Source organism: Cydia splendana, chromosome Z (genome assembly GCF_910591565.1).
Source record: "Cydia splendana chromosome Z, ilCydSple1.2, whole genome shotgun sequence".
In the NCBI taxonomy this organism is placed as follows: Eukaryota; Metazoa; Arthropoda; class Insecta; order Lepidoptera; family Tortricidae; genus Cydia; species Cydia splendana.
Window position 1 is genome coordinate 33,297,541 of NC_085987.1, and position 14,264 is coordinate 33,311,804.

The window sequence follows — 14,264 nt, forward strand, 5'->3', positions numbered from 1 at the left end:
ATATTTCTGTATGGGGCCGAAACCTGGACGCTGAAAGTCGCTCATAGGCAGAGGATCGATGCTTTCGAAATGTGGCGCTGGCGCCGTATGTTAAGGATTCCTTGGACATCCCACCGCACAAACGCCTCGGTCCTCAAAGAACTCAGAATGGAGAACACCCAACGTCTGTCCTGTATATGTCTACACCGTGTTGTTACCTACTTTGGCCATATCGCACGAAGAGGGGCCAACAATTTAGAAAAACTAGTGGTGACGGGAAAGGTCGAGGGTAAAAGACCTAGAGGACGAAGTCCAAAGAGATGTTCGGACCAGATCTCCGAACAGCTGGAGCTACCTGTTACCACCGCCCTCCATAAAGCCACAGACCGAAACAGTTGGAGGCAATTTATAAAGCGCAAGTGGAGTCACGATCCTCAGCAATGGGGGAGCGATTAAGAAGAAGATATACATTCAAATTAAATTCAATTTCTTTCATAGTATTTAAAATAAAGTTAAATACTGGTATAAAATAAACAGAGTTAGATAGTAAATCTTGAACGCGGCGGGGAACACTTAACGAGTTCTCTTCTGCAACATCACTAATGACACTGACAAGTAACAACCTTTGCATGGCAAACGATTCACAATCAAATATAACGTGTTTTATGTCCGCATTTTCTTTAAAACAATAAGTACACTTACCATCAGTAATAATATTCTTCCTCTTGAGATGTGCTGGGACCAAATAATGACCAAAACGCAGACGGTTAAGGCACGTTATGAATTTCCTGTTGGTATATTTAAAGCCATAATACCACGGTGTTGTTGGTAAGTCTTTTTGTATATCTGCGTACCATCTTCCTTTATCCTGTACTTCTGTGTTATGCTTCCAATATTCTTTCCACATTCTCTTAGAAATAATTTTGAAGTTATGGTAATAGTCAGTAAATGGTACTTTAAACGATTCTGTGAGGTCCAGGTCATGGTCCCGACGAGTCGCCTGATCCACAACCTCGTTCCCTGTTATGCCACTGTGGGAGGGTACCCATACTAATTCTACATTTTTGTCTAACTTACATAACATATCCTTAATCTGGTAGATAATATAATTTTGCTTATATCCTAATGTTGAACTATTACACAAGGCAGTCAAAACACACTTAGAATCACTTATAATAAGAATATTTACAGTATTTACATTACTGTTTATTTATGTTAAAGCTTCTAGTATTGCCCAAGCTTCAGCAGTGAAAATACTACAGTTACTCTCTATTTCTATACATTTTGTGATTTTCATTTGTGGATCATAATATGCAGCTTTAACATGTTCACGTTTAGAGCCATCAGTATACATGGTATAGAACTAGAAGTCGTGTTTTTCATTTAAAAATGCAAAAAAGTCAAATTTGTTGTATACCAAGTCTAAATGAGATTTAACATCAAAATAACTGTACTATTTACATATTTTTTGTCACATTTTTGGTGTTCATCATTATTATGGATATTTCAGGCAAAGAACCTGTAATGTAATGAGAGTATTAGCCGAGATGTTAGCTGACTGAGCAATTTCTACTGGGTATAACACTTTATCCAAGACAACAAGATTCTCACAAGACAACTCCTTTAAGGGGCTACCCGAGGTTTTCATCGATTTTTGACAAGTTTTGAATCGTATCTCCTTTTTTTGCACTACATATAGAATTATAAGACAAACGGATATCGGTTTTTCTCCACAACAACTCCGGTTTTGTCCACCGGATTGTGAAAAAAATGAATACTTATTTTTTTATGATTTTTTTAAACATTGTCTAAAAAACACTTTTTTCGTATCTAGTTTGCAGTGAAGGATCTTACATGTACGAATTCTACATAATTGGGTTCGTCTTTGACGTCTCAAAAAACGTGTCCAGGGTTTTAATTTTAAACTAATTAACACAAAAGTTATGGCCAGAAAACCAGTTTTTTAGCCTAAAATTGTTCAACTTTGATGCCAAATATCTCGAAGACAATGAACTTTGAAGTAAATATGGGATACTATATTGCTTAAAGCCGTTGCTGTTAATATAATAAGCTACAAAAAACATTAGAAAACTAAGGGATTCAGATCGAAGGTCATTGGCGTGGGGTAGCCCCTTAAACAAAATCTCTCAGCCAGGTGTAAACGACGCAAGGACAATGGAGGTATACAATTTTCAATTTCCATTGAGTTAATGGTACCTAGGCATGGCTCCACTCATAACTCTCAAACCAATGTTTTGTAAGACATCCAACTTTCTTAAAAGTGTGGTACTTGGATTCATGTATGCTAGGGAACTATAGTCAAAATGGCTTCTGACTATGCTTTTGTAAAGCATGTTTAGTGTTTTTGGGTCAGAACCCCAGAATGTTCCTGCTAAACATCTCATAATATTTATGCTTTTCATAGCATTTTGACTTATATAGTCTATGTTTATCAAATTTCAATTTATCATATATAATAAAATAACACCTAGAAATTTGTGATGATTGGCAATAGGAATTACATTATCTAGACATCTAGACACGCGGCAGCGTGTCAAGCCAAGTTCAAGCAAAGGAACTGGCTAGCCAGCGCCGAGTGTAATATTACACGAACCACTTGGTACCACTTTTGACCCTTCTATAACTCAAAACATCTTTAACGTAAACACATAAAACTACGTGTGTTTAATAATATCCATAAGGACATCTAGAAGCCCAAATTTCATGAAGCTAGCTCAAACGGTTATAAAGATATGAAGGTCAAAAAGTCGTAAATTTTGGGACTGACTGACTGACTTATAGTACCTAAACCTAACCTACTTCCAGATGACCTAGAAGGATGAAATTTGGAATCCAGCTCGGTTATTGTGTGTAAGCATAGGAAAAAATCTAAAAATAAAAAAAAGTTAAAAAATAGGGGGGGTCCCCATACAAAAAAAACATTTTTTATTGTGTCTGGCATAAAAGTACCTAAACCTAACCTACTTCCAGATGACCTAGAAGGATGAAATTTTAAATCCAGCTCGTTAATTGTGTGTAAGCGTAGAAAAAAACCTAAAAATAAAATTAAGTCAAAAAATAAGTGGTGTCCCCATACAAAAAACTTGTAATACGCGCTAAACAACCGGCCAACGGTATGTCGTCGGCGGCGCGCGGCACCACATAATTATACAAAGAACAGAAGTAAAAACCATGCAGCGGAAACACAAGAAAAAACATTAAATCTCAATACCTGCCTAGTTTTCTTTATAGCCTAAGCAAATTAGAAAAATCTGCGGAAATAATTCGTGTAGTTTTGAAAATTGGTACAGGTATACCTTGTGGTGTCCAGATAAACATACTAAAAGTCCTTGAGGGTAGGGGGTGTAGACGGGGGTTGAAGGTACCTTTTTTCATATTTTTGCTCATATCTCGAATATCTGTACGAATAGCATTGTAATTACTTCGGACAAAAGTTTTAACATAAAATTTACTACAAATTTGGTTATGTTTATTTTTACTCTACAATCAATACTTTAGGAGCTACAGGCTATTATAGTTAAATAAGTGATAAAAAATAGAAGATTTAAGAAAACGTCGTTTTTTTGTAATTGTTCATCATAAATAAAAAAAATAGTTTAGAGTAAGCAAGCTAAGCGACCTGCTGATAAAATAAAATAAAATAGGCCATGAGCATGTCGGGCCATGCTCAGTGTAGGGTTCCGTAGATACCCGTCTGTCCAAATAGACTATTTGCCAAAACTCAAAAACAGCTATACCGATTAGGTTCGCTATATTTTTCCTTGAAAGTGTTTACTAAGCTATGTTTTCACGATTTTTTTTCATATATTTTGGACCCATGGTTCAAAAATTAGGGGAACTAAAGGGTAAAACACTACTTTTTTTCTTTCAGATCGATTATTTCCGAAAATATTAAGTTGATCAAAACATGGTTTTTGAAGACCCTTATTCGTTTTAAAAGACCTGTCCAACGACACCCCACACTATAGGGTGGAAGCGAAAAAAAATTTCATCCCCACTTTAATGTAGGGCAGCCACCGTAAAAAATATTTTTTCTAGTTTTCATGATTAAATTTGACACGAATATATAAATCAGTTGCGCTGACAACGTCGTAAAATATAAATTAGAAAAAATATATTTTTAGGGTGAATGCCCTACATTAAAGTGGGGATGCAATTTTTTTTCGCTTCCACCCTATAGTGTGGGGTGTCGTTGGATAGGTATTTTAAAACGAATAAGGGTCTTCAAAAACCATTTTTTGATCAACTTAATATTTTCGGAAATAATCGATCTGAAAGAAAAAAAGTAGTGTTTTACCCTTTAGTTCCCCTAATTTTTGAACCATGGGTCCAAAAAATATGAAAAAAAATCGTGAAAACATAGCTTAGTAAAGACTTTCAAGGAAAAATATAGCAAACCTAATCGGTATAGCTGTTTTTGAGTTTTGGCAAATAGTCTATTTGGACAGACGGGTATCTACGGAACCCTACACTGAGCATGGCCCGACATGCTCTTGGCCGGTTTTTTTTTATATTTTATCAGCAGGTTGCTTAGCGTGCTTATTCTAAACTAATATTTTTATTAATGATGAACAATAACGAAAAAACGACGTTTTCTTAAACCGTCAATTATTTATCTCTTATTTAACTTTAACACCCTGTAGCTCCTAAAGTATTGATCGCAGAGTAAAAATAAAAATAACCAAATTTGTAGTAAATTTTATGATAAAAATTTGTCCGAAGTAATTATAATGCTATTCGTACAGATATTCGAGATATGAGCAAAAATATGAAAAAAGGTACCTTCAAGCCCCTCTACACCCCCTACCCTCGAGGACTTTTAGTATGTTTATCTGGACACCACAAGGTATGCCTGTACCAATTTTCAAAACTACACGAATTATTAACGCAGCTTGCCCAAAATCGGCTTAATTTGACGTGGCTATTGCAAAAAGTATTGATATCCCACCAAAAACATAAATGTAAAAAAGGAGAGCCAAGTTCAATACATAAATTATGCTTGGCTGTGGGCTTCGCCGCAAAAAGAATGGAGATCTAAATGAGTGCCAAGTTCTATGCAAAATCCAAATATGTATTTATAGGAACAAAATAACATTATAAACAAGTATTAATCTCTATTTCTTTGCTTTATTGGATACCTATAACAATTGCTGTTATTTAAAAAAAATGTGAGATCTTAAAGTAGGTTAGATTTGGCTTGGCCAGTTTTTATCAGAATTACAAAATATATATATATATATATATGTTGAATAACTTTATAAAATGACTGATGTAATGAAAACTGGCCAAGTCAAATCTATCCTACTTTAAGATCTCACATTTTTTTTTAATAACAGCAATTGTCATGGGTATCCAATAAAGCAAAGAAATAGAGTTTAATACTTGTTTATAATGTTATTTTGTTCCTATAAATACATATTTGGATTTTGCATAGAACTTGGCACTCATTTAGATCTCCATTCTTTTTGCGGCGAAGCCCACAGCCAAGCATAATTTATGTATTGAACTTGGCTCTCCTTTTTTACATTTATGTTTTTGGTGGGATTATAATAACTAATATTTACAATGGACTGTGCATATGGGTCTCTACTGATTAGGGATTGCAGAACCGGTACTGTTTAAAAGAACCGGGATTTTCGGTACCAGGCAAAAATGAAACCGGGATTTCCCAGTATTTTCTGTACTTTCGGGACTGCTTTCAAAAATCAGATTTTACCACAATTTTCGGTAAAATAATCCTAAAACGATCATGAATCTTTCTCTAAACATTACTACAGTATAAAAAGTACCATAAGGAAGGTACACACACTTCTTTTTTACGATAATGTGTCTTCAAGCCACACAATAATTGCCTACATTAACTGTGATATGGACTGCCTCTGCTTAATTAAACCAAATTATATTATTTAGTAGTATAGTACTAAATAATATAATTTGGTTTAATTCTAAATTACATTGAATATTTTTACTATCTTTGTTGAAAAACATCGGCAAAAACTGAATTGTGGCTCAGGACGTAATATCATCATTTATTTTTTTCGTGCCGATTGGCGAAAAATTTTAATTAATCATTTTCGCATGCGTACAAAATGGGCTGTGGCCATGGCCATGGGGACATTTTACCTACATACATAATAATAATAGAACTATCAATACGAAGAGTATAGTTTCAAAATACGCAATTTTATATTATTGGCATTGTCAAACCCATTGACTATTTTTGTTTTGCTTTAATATGTGGTCAGCCGTAAAAGTATTAGCGTCAGCCTTGGATTGATATCATATATTTCTTTAAAAAACATGATATTTCATGCTAAGTAACAGAAAACAGTAAAATATTGTACCGGAAATATTAGTCCCGAAAATCCCGAAAGTACCGGGAATTTAATTTTGAAATCCCGGTTCTATGCTTGGCTCTAAATCCCGGGAATTCTTTCGGTCCCGGTATTTCCCGGGAGCAAACCCTACTACTGATTACTAAGACTTTACTTTTATCAGGACTAACTTCTAATTTTAAAATGTTGCTGTAGTATCTTTGTAATTGAGTTAAAGCAGTGTTCATATTCTCAACAGCCATATTTTGATTTTGATTTTCACAGTACAAAGCAAGTCATCAGCAAATTGTAATATTTTAACTTGGGATGTATTTACAAAACTAAGGATTTGAGATGTGTAAAGGTTATATAATAAGGGTGATAAGGTTGCATCTTGCATTGTTCCTTTATTAGCTGTTGTAGGGCCATACAGCTTATTGTTAAATTTTACATATACAGTTCTATTATATAAAAAACCAAAATTCCAATTTAAAATTTTAGCAGGGAGATCTAATTGATGTAATACATTAATTAAGCTTTCGATATTAACATTATCAAAGGCACCTTTTACATCGAGAAAAACACATATAACATTTGTAGCCTTTTTAAGGTCACTAATAAATGAAACAAAACTTTCAGTGCAGCTTTTGCCTTTTCTGAATCCAAACTGAACATTCGGCAGCTTTCCCTGAGTTTCCGCATAGTAATCTAAACGTAACTAACATATTTTCAAAAATTTTGCCTAAACATGATGACAATGAAATTGTCTATATGATGAAGGACTATTTACTGGTTTATTTGGCTTTAAGATGTGAATGACACATTGTGTTTTCCATGACTCTGGAATGACTAAATGATCCCATAATTTATTATAAATATGCAAAAGTATTTCTATAGCATTAGGATGCAACTTTTTTACTAACATACAAGTATATGGTATATTGTGTAACCCTGGTGTTGTGTCTTTTCTACTTTTGAGTGATATAAAAAGTTCATTAAGTGTAAACGGTCTATTCAGAAAAGTGTTCGTTGGAGTTTCGAGTGACTGATTAATAATGTTATTTAAATGATTTTTATTTAATGGAGATGAGTCTGATAATTTATCTAAAAAACTTGGCACCCATTCATCATTTAAATGTCTATTGTGAGAAGAGCCAATTCTTTTAAACTTTTTCATGTATCCCCATATCCTAGTTAGAATCCGGTGTCACCTTATTAAAACTACTGCATAGCTCTTGCCAGAACTCACACGGTCTTCTTTTAATGTTCTTTTTTTCTGAGCATCAAGCTTTTTGTAATTTATAAAGTTAGCAATGCTGGGTGATGTTCTATACTGAGTTAAAGCATCTTTAGACTTTTTAACAGCGTCAAGGCATGTTTGGTTCCACCAGGGAACAGGTTTCCTCATGACCTTCATGGATTGTTTGGACTCTAGTTTTGGAACTGTTTCTGAACGAATGTCTTATAAAATATTTACAAAATTATTATACAAATTAAGAGGTTCTGTATTATCATCAATGTCTAAATGAGAAAAATGCGAGGAGGCAGGTGGAGGAGCCTCACGGGATTGATGGAGTGAAAGGCATGATCCAGGACGAGTGGGTATTTATTTAATTTAAATATAAAGGCACCTGTAACAATACAGGTTACGTGTTAACAGTTATGTATAAAAACACTTTCGTAATTCACTTAGAAGGTTATAAATCAAATAACTTACAATATGTGCCTTGGTGATGATGTAGATATATATCTGGAAGGTGTGCAGGGCCACAAAACGAGCACTATACTGTACTGCACGCACTTATGTATTATGTTTACGTTTCACTAATAAAAATCACACTTTAACGGTCGTGTTTAGGAACTTGGGAAGTACAGTCTGTTAGATTAAAATGATGTTTATCGATCGGAGTGTGTGATCGAGCTGAAAATAAAAATCATTGAATGGAATTTGGAATAGGATTTGAATTTGAAAAGGGAATTTAGGATTTGTATGGTGCCAGAAATAGTATGAAGGTCGATAGCGTAACGCTTCGTTACACGCACCGTTACAAGAAACAGGTTTCTGATAAATTATAATACTTGGACCAATCTGCTCTATTATAAATATATTTTTCTTCCACAGGTCGGACTTCATATATGGATAGCTTCACATTTACATCAACCAGAGTTGGATAGTGGTAACTGCCCATTGGGTCATCATGAACTCGCCATTCACAAAGTGGAGCTATTGTGGTCAGTCCCACAGAGATGCAGATGGATTCCTATTTGGATATTTCACTGTTGTTGGACTACCATCATTTAAAATACACAAATCAAATTCATCAATAATGTTGTATAAACTATTGCCTCTACTTTTATTTGATTGACAGCCAAATAATATGTGATGAGCGTTAAAATCGCCCATGATGAGACATGGCTTCGGTGTTTCAAGCAACACTTTTTTCATTTTACGAACATCAAACCTGCTATCATTGGGTGGACAATAAACACAAAGAATGTATAATTTACCAATTGAAATTTCTATAGCTACACAGATATTCTTAATGGACTCATAAAAAGTTGTGTTTATGATAGAATGTAAGTTTTGTTTAATATGTATACCTACTCCATTTTTTGCATTATTTGAAATTTTATTTACAATGTTGTATGGGGCAAAGTTAGGAATGGTACTTGTACTTTTAAGCCATGTTTCATTAAGTAAACAAATGTCTATCTGCTGTTCTGCAAGAAATGTATTTAATAGGGCTTTTTTATGTAACAAACGTTGAATGTTAAACTGTGCTAAATGCAAAAAAGTGTCCATGATTTAATTTAATAAATTTTCTTTGAGTATTTCTTTAATTCTTTTTTGCTTAATTTATTATTAATTGGAGACATTGGAGTATCACTCCTGTCATTTCCCAGCATAACCAAAGATTTGATTAAAGCATTAATGATGGTCTCGTCGTTCAGTAGTTGCTCAATATTTAGGGAAGTTTGGCTTACGCCTACAGTATTATTTGGTTTGGTTATGGTTGAAAATACTTTTGGATTAGTAATAGGTACAGGGGCTGATGGTGCAATATTACTCACTACAGTGGCAAAACTACGGCTGAGGTTTTCATACTTAGCTTTCTTTTCTTCCATTTTCTTTTGTTTCACCGGGCAATCTCTGGAGATCGCCAAGTGATTGCCTTTGCAATTAATGCAAGTAAGTTCGTCTACATCACAATCTTTATATGAATGCTGTCCAGAACAAGCTGAACACATTTGTTTGCCTCGACAAACTCTTGCTGAGTGGTTGAATTTTAAGCATGTGTAGCATTGCAGCAGTGGTGGTATACATATGTATCGGGTATTTGTACATTTGCATGTATGCATATTGGGGTAAAGTCGTAGCCGCAAAAGTAACGGCAATCGTACCTAAGGGGACCAATTTGCCGTCCACTTTTCTCATAAATCTCTTAACCGAGATGACCTCCGTGTCACAGGTAATGTTTTTATATATCTCTTCATTACTCATCTCCTTAGGCACGTAACGTATCACGCCTGTTGTCTCTGTAAGGTGTGCTGGTAAGCCTGGTACAAAAGCTTTCAACTTATGTTTGCCCAAAAAATTGACCATTTTGAGAAAGTTATTGGCCGGTGCAGGTTTTTTAAAAGTGACGCCTACTTTATGCGCGTTCACTCGATGCACGCCAGCGAAATGCTATACATGGAAGTATTCTGTCCGCTCAATTATGACCCAACGCAAACTACCCCGCGATAGGCGGTACTTACAAACTGCTCGATTGGCAATCTCAGTACCACCGAGATGACAGTCAGTGACAAATGGCTAAATTGATTTATAAAAACAACGTTTTTTTGTAATTAAAAATATATTCATGTGTCGTGAAGTGGTGCAGAAGTTATTTTAGTTCATACCAAGGACAGTGGAATCACTTTTCACTTGTAGTAAACAGATAACTTCAGTAGAATTTGGAAAAAACATGACGATTTGTTTTCAATACTACCGTGCTAAGCTAAAACGTAACAACTGCATACGACTTTCATAACAACATACGACTTTTTAAATTGCGAGGATAATAGGGATGGTGTTATGCTAAATGAAGTAGACTATTTTATTAACTTGTGTTTGGTTTAGGTATTTTCTATATAATTATAAATGTAGTAATAAATTCCTTCTTACAGATTTGTATTTTCCTTTTTTATTTCATGAGATGGAGCTATAAAAAAACTACCTAGTTATTTCAAATTAATAATCAAATTTGGTATTGTCATTTTACATTACTTTCCATTCAGATTCCCACAAGATGCTATTCGCAGAGAACTATGGAAAAAAGCTGTCCAATTAGAGAGACATGAAATTGAGTGGATGCCTGGCAAGATATCTAGAATATGTTCTATTCATGAGATATAACCCGTGAGATAATCATACCCGGTTCCTATATGTAGATACATTTTTCCTATCATGCTTTCACTGAATTAATTTAACAAATACACACATTATCTCAAAATGTTGATCATTTGAATCCACCCTCTACTGTAGCATATATGTAGGTTCTCTCTCAAGCCATTTCCGTCAGTAGAAAAGAGCGGCAAACATTAACTCACATTATAGACGGGTCTAACGCGAATTATATTCAATCACCTTGATTTACCGACGTAAATCAGTTTCGTTTCGTATAATGTGAGTTAATATGTGTTCAAAACGCGAAAGTTTAAAATATTATAAGAGCGGCAAATTTAGAAAATGTAAGCGCGCGAACGGCTGTGGTCCTATACAAAATTTTAATTTTGCACCTTTTTCTACTGACAAACTTGCTTGACCGGCTATATACATATGTCGGGAATTGTGGGCGTATCATACTATCGGCAGCACATCAGAACCTTCAATCGTGGATGACGAGGGCCTTCAATGAAATACGATGTTCAACTCACAATCTTTACTGCACAAGACTCATTACAAATCACAGCACGCGATACGTTTCTTATCTTAAGCAAACTAGTGGATTAGACCCAGGAGCCGCCACAGACGTCATCTTCTCCCGTTTGTTCTCATCGTGCTCTCTGAAGGTCGATTGACAGTATAACTTCAATTGTTCTGGACTTCAATTGTTTTAACAGCGCACTCTATGACGTCTTGGCGGAACTGCGTCGAACGCCACTCAAGTGTACGTAAGACCCTAGTTTGCTCTATTTGTCAAGGTTTGCATGACAAAACGCCTCTTGAAGGCGATAGATGGCACATTTCCGCTATTCTCCGACACATATAAAATATTCTGAACTGAAAGTGGGGATTTATTGTGACTCCGCTTGTTCAAATATTTTTGACCCGATTCGTGTACCCATGTAAATTTTGCAGACTGTATAGCCAGTCCGATTTCTAAGATCAAGTTCGCCAAACATTTACTATGGCGTACTTGATCTTAGAAAAACGGACAGACTATACCTGAACGTGCCATGCAGATTGATAATAAAATATACAAAATACTTATTATAGCGGAATACATTTATACAACAATGATATATTTACTTATGTTGAGTTAGTCTGTCATGTCATAAGTGTCATAACAACATTTTAACTAGTTATCTTTTAATCTGCATTAAATTATTATACGTGAATTATTTGACTGGTTCTTCACTGTGTGGCATAAACCTATCCCTGTCCAAGTCATATTCTAATCAAATATGAACCGCGAACTCTCAGCGGCCAGTACGTACAGCAAGAAGGTTATTAGCGGATTAATGTCGCTGATTGGTAGTTATTGACATTATATGCATTTCATCTACACTTAGCTATGTACCATTAGTGTAATAAAGATGACTCTTATTTTGTTTACGAGCTTTGATTACAGGCTCTGTACACGCGTCGTCTTATTTGAATGTAGGCGTAATTGTGTATGTGTGCTAATTTGGCCCGAGAATTTGAACGGTAATGTTCCTAAAGGCGGTATCCATGGTTATATATGATCGCAGATGCACGCCGACAATTCCTTTGACATTGTCCGTGAATAGTTTAGTCAGAGCAATGGGATTCCTATTGCCCAACTTTTCGTTTTCCTGCGATTCTACGTACACGACGCACTCAGCGCTGTGATTGTCTGGGAATTGTCGCTTGTAATTTGGCTTAACAAACATTTTATAGTTTGCGGTAACGTCCGAAGCAGCCAACTTTCGTTTCTTTCTTTCTTTCTGTTCTTTATCACCGGGGGGCTGGCCCCCGCCGGTGTTTTCCCCCGATTTTTATTTACACAATGTTCTATGTACACAAATTTATTATTTACACCTAACTTAAGCTAATATATACAAAGAAATCAATTTGAGAAAATATGGGAAAATAAAATCGGCCGCTTTTTTCTATATTGTTTATATATATGGTAAAATGTTACCAGTGTTTAAAAACTGATTTTACAGGATTTGTGGTTTAAAGAGTTATACCAAGAAAATTCTGCAAAGATTTTGATACGATACGCAGTGCAAGTGTTATTTATACGTCATAATTTCATAGAAGTTTGACGTTTTGTCAATTGTCATGTCATCCGTGTAATAGAAATAAATTGATCAAATTTGGCTCGTTATAAGTATACAACCTAATCTACCCAACTACCAATAAGCGCTGCTAATATTATAACCTTTCCGTACTTCTAGCAGACGAGTATGAAAGGTAGGCGGCGCAGCGGTGCCATCAGATTACGCAATACCATCTACGTTTTGACATTTCGCACGCAAACATTAGGACTTACACGGATGCAAAGTAGAACTCGATTTTTTATACGTACCTACCTACCGTAGATCTCGCAACCACCGTGTGGGCTGGACAAAGGGCGCACGTACAACCCGTACAAGCGAGTCCACGAGTAGAGTTGCGTAACGTTACCATCCACTGCAATCGTTTACTTATACTAGAGCTTTGTCAGGCTTTTTTTACGTTTGTCTAACTAAGTGATGGTTTGATGCTGTGAAGAGAGTAGTTGGCGGCAATATGAAGTGCGTGACCCATATGGCTTATGACAACGGAGACGGAGCATACATGGCCTCTATCCTCAGCAATGAGATGGATTCGAAAAGGAGATGGCGGAATTGGATGCATTCTGTGAAGAATGGCAGGGAATTGAAACCGGTAGGACCAAATGGAAGAATAGACGGCTAATCTCTGCTACTGACACTAAGCGTATACAATATGGTCAGCTGTTATTGTGTCATATTACTGTACTAGTGATAAAGTAAATGTTTTCTTTTTCTTCTAGTGACTAATGTTTGATGTTATTTCATTTTATTTCTAGATTGCTCCCATGGTTTATATTATATGCAAATGTTCACACGTCTGCTTTATTTTTGTCGGTGGGTGCATGAGAGCATGTTAATCAACACAATCAAGCCACATACAATTTGAAACCAATAAGAAATATAACCATACGCATTTTATAAAACAAGTAAAAGTTAAAAACCGTCTGTAGTTTTTAGTTTTTTCGTAGGTATATAATATGAATAATATCTGTAGGTACATGTACATTCTTTTTTTAGAAATCAATTAAGAATAGCCTATGTGTCACCCTCAACCAGACCACAAAACCCAATCGACAACTTCCCAACCCACAATAAACAACGTGCCCACGAGGAACCCGAGAGATTTTAACAGTATATTCCTCATCATATTTAAAGACTAAGATGCCTTATATATTTTTTTGGGATTCGCCTAGTTTCAACATTAAAACCAGATAAAAAAACATCTTTTCATTGTTATTAAGTGCACTGTGCAAAACGCCTTTTTGATGGCGATGCTGCCACTATGGGACCTAATTCAAATATCCTTATTGATAAAAGGCAAAAAGTGACAAGTAACAGTTTGTAAAACGTAGATTTTACAAAAAAATATCGTTTTGAGTGATAGTTGTACAAATAGCACTTACAGTGTATGTAGAAATACATTTCAAAAAGAAAAACCAATTTTTTGCGTACCTAATTGAC

At 35.2% G+C, this 14,264-nt stretch overlaps 1 protein-coding gene and 2 long non-coding RNA genes across 4 annotated transcripts in view; 2 read left to right on the plus strand and 1 right to left on the minus strand.

The window, feature by feature from the left end:
• The window catches only part of LOC134804535 (nuclear hormone receptor FTZ-F1), a 126,800-nt gene that overhangs the window by 99,361 nt on the left and 13,175 nt on the right, over positions 1-14,264 (minus strand). The gene's annotated exons all lie outside the window — the stretch shown is intronic.
• On the plus strand, positions 445-1,606 carry LOC134803913 (uncharacterized). The gene is made up of 2 exons (XR_010146055.1): positions 445-807; positions 1,490-1,606. It is a non-coding gene; the product is annotated as an uncharacterized LOC134803913 (long non-coding RNA).
• LOC134803914 (uncharacterized) lies at positions 2,110-9,147 on the plus strand. Its single transcript, XR_010146056.1, has 2 exons — positions 2,110-2,160; positions 8,437-9,147. It is a non-coding gene; the product is annotated as an uncharacterized LOC134803914 (long non-coding RNA).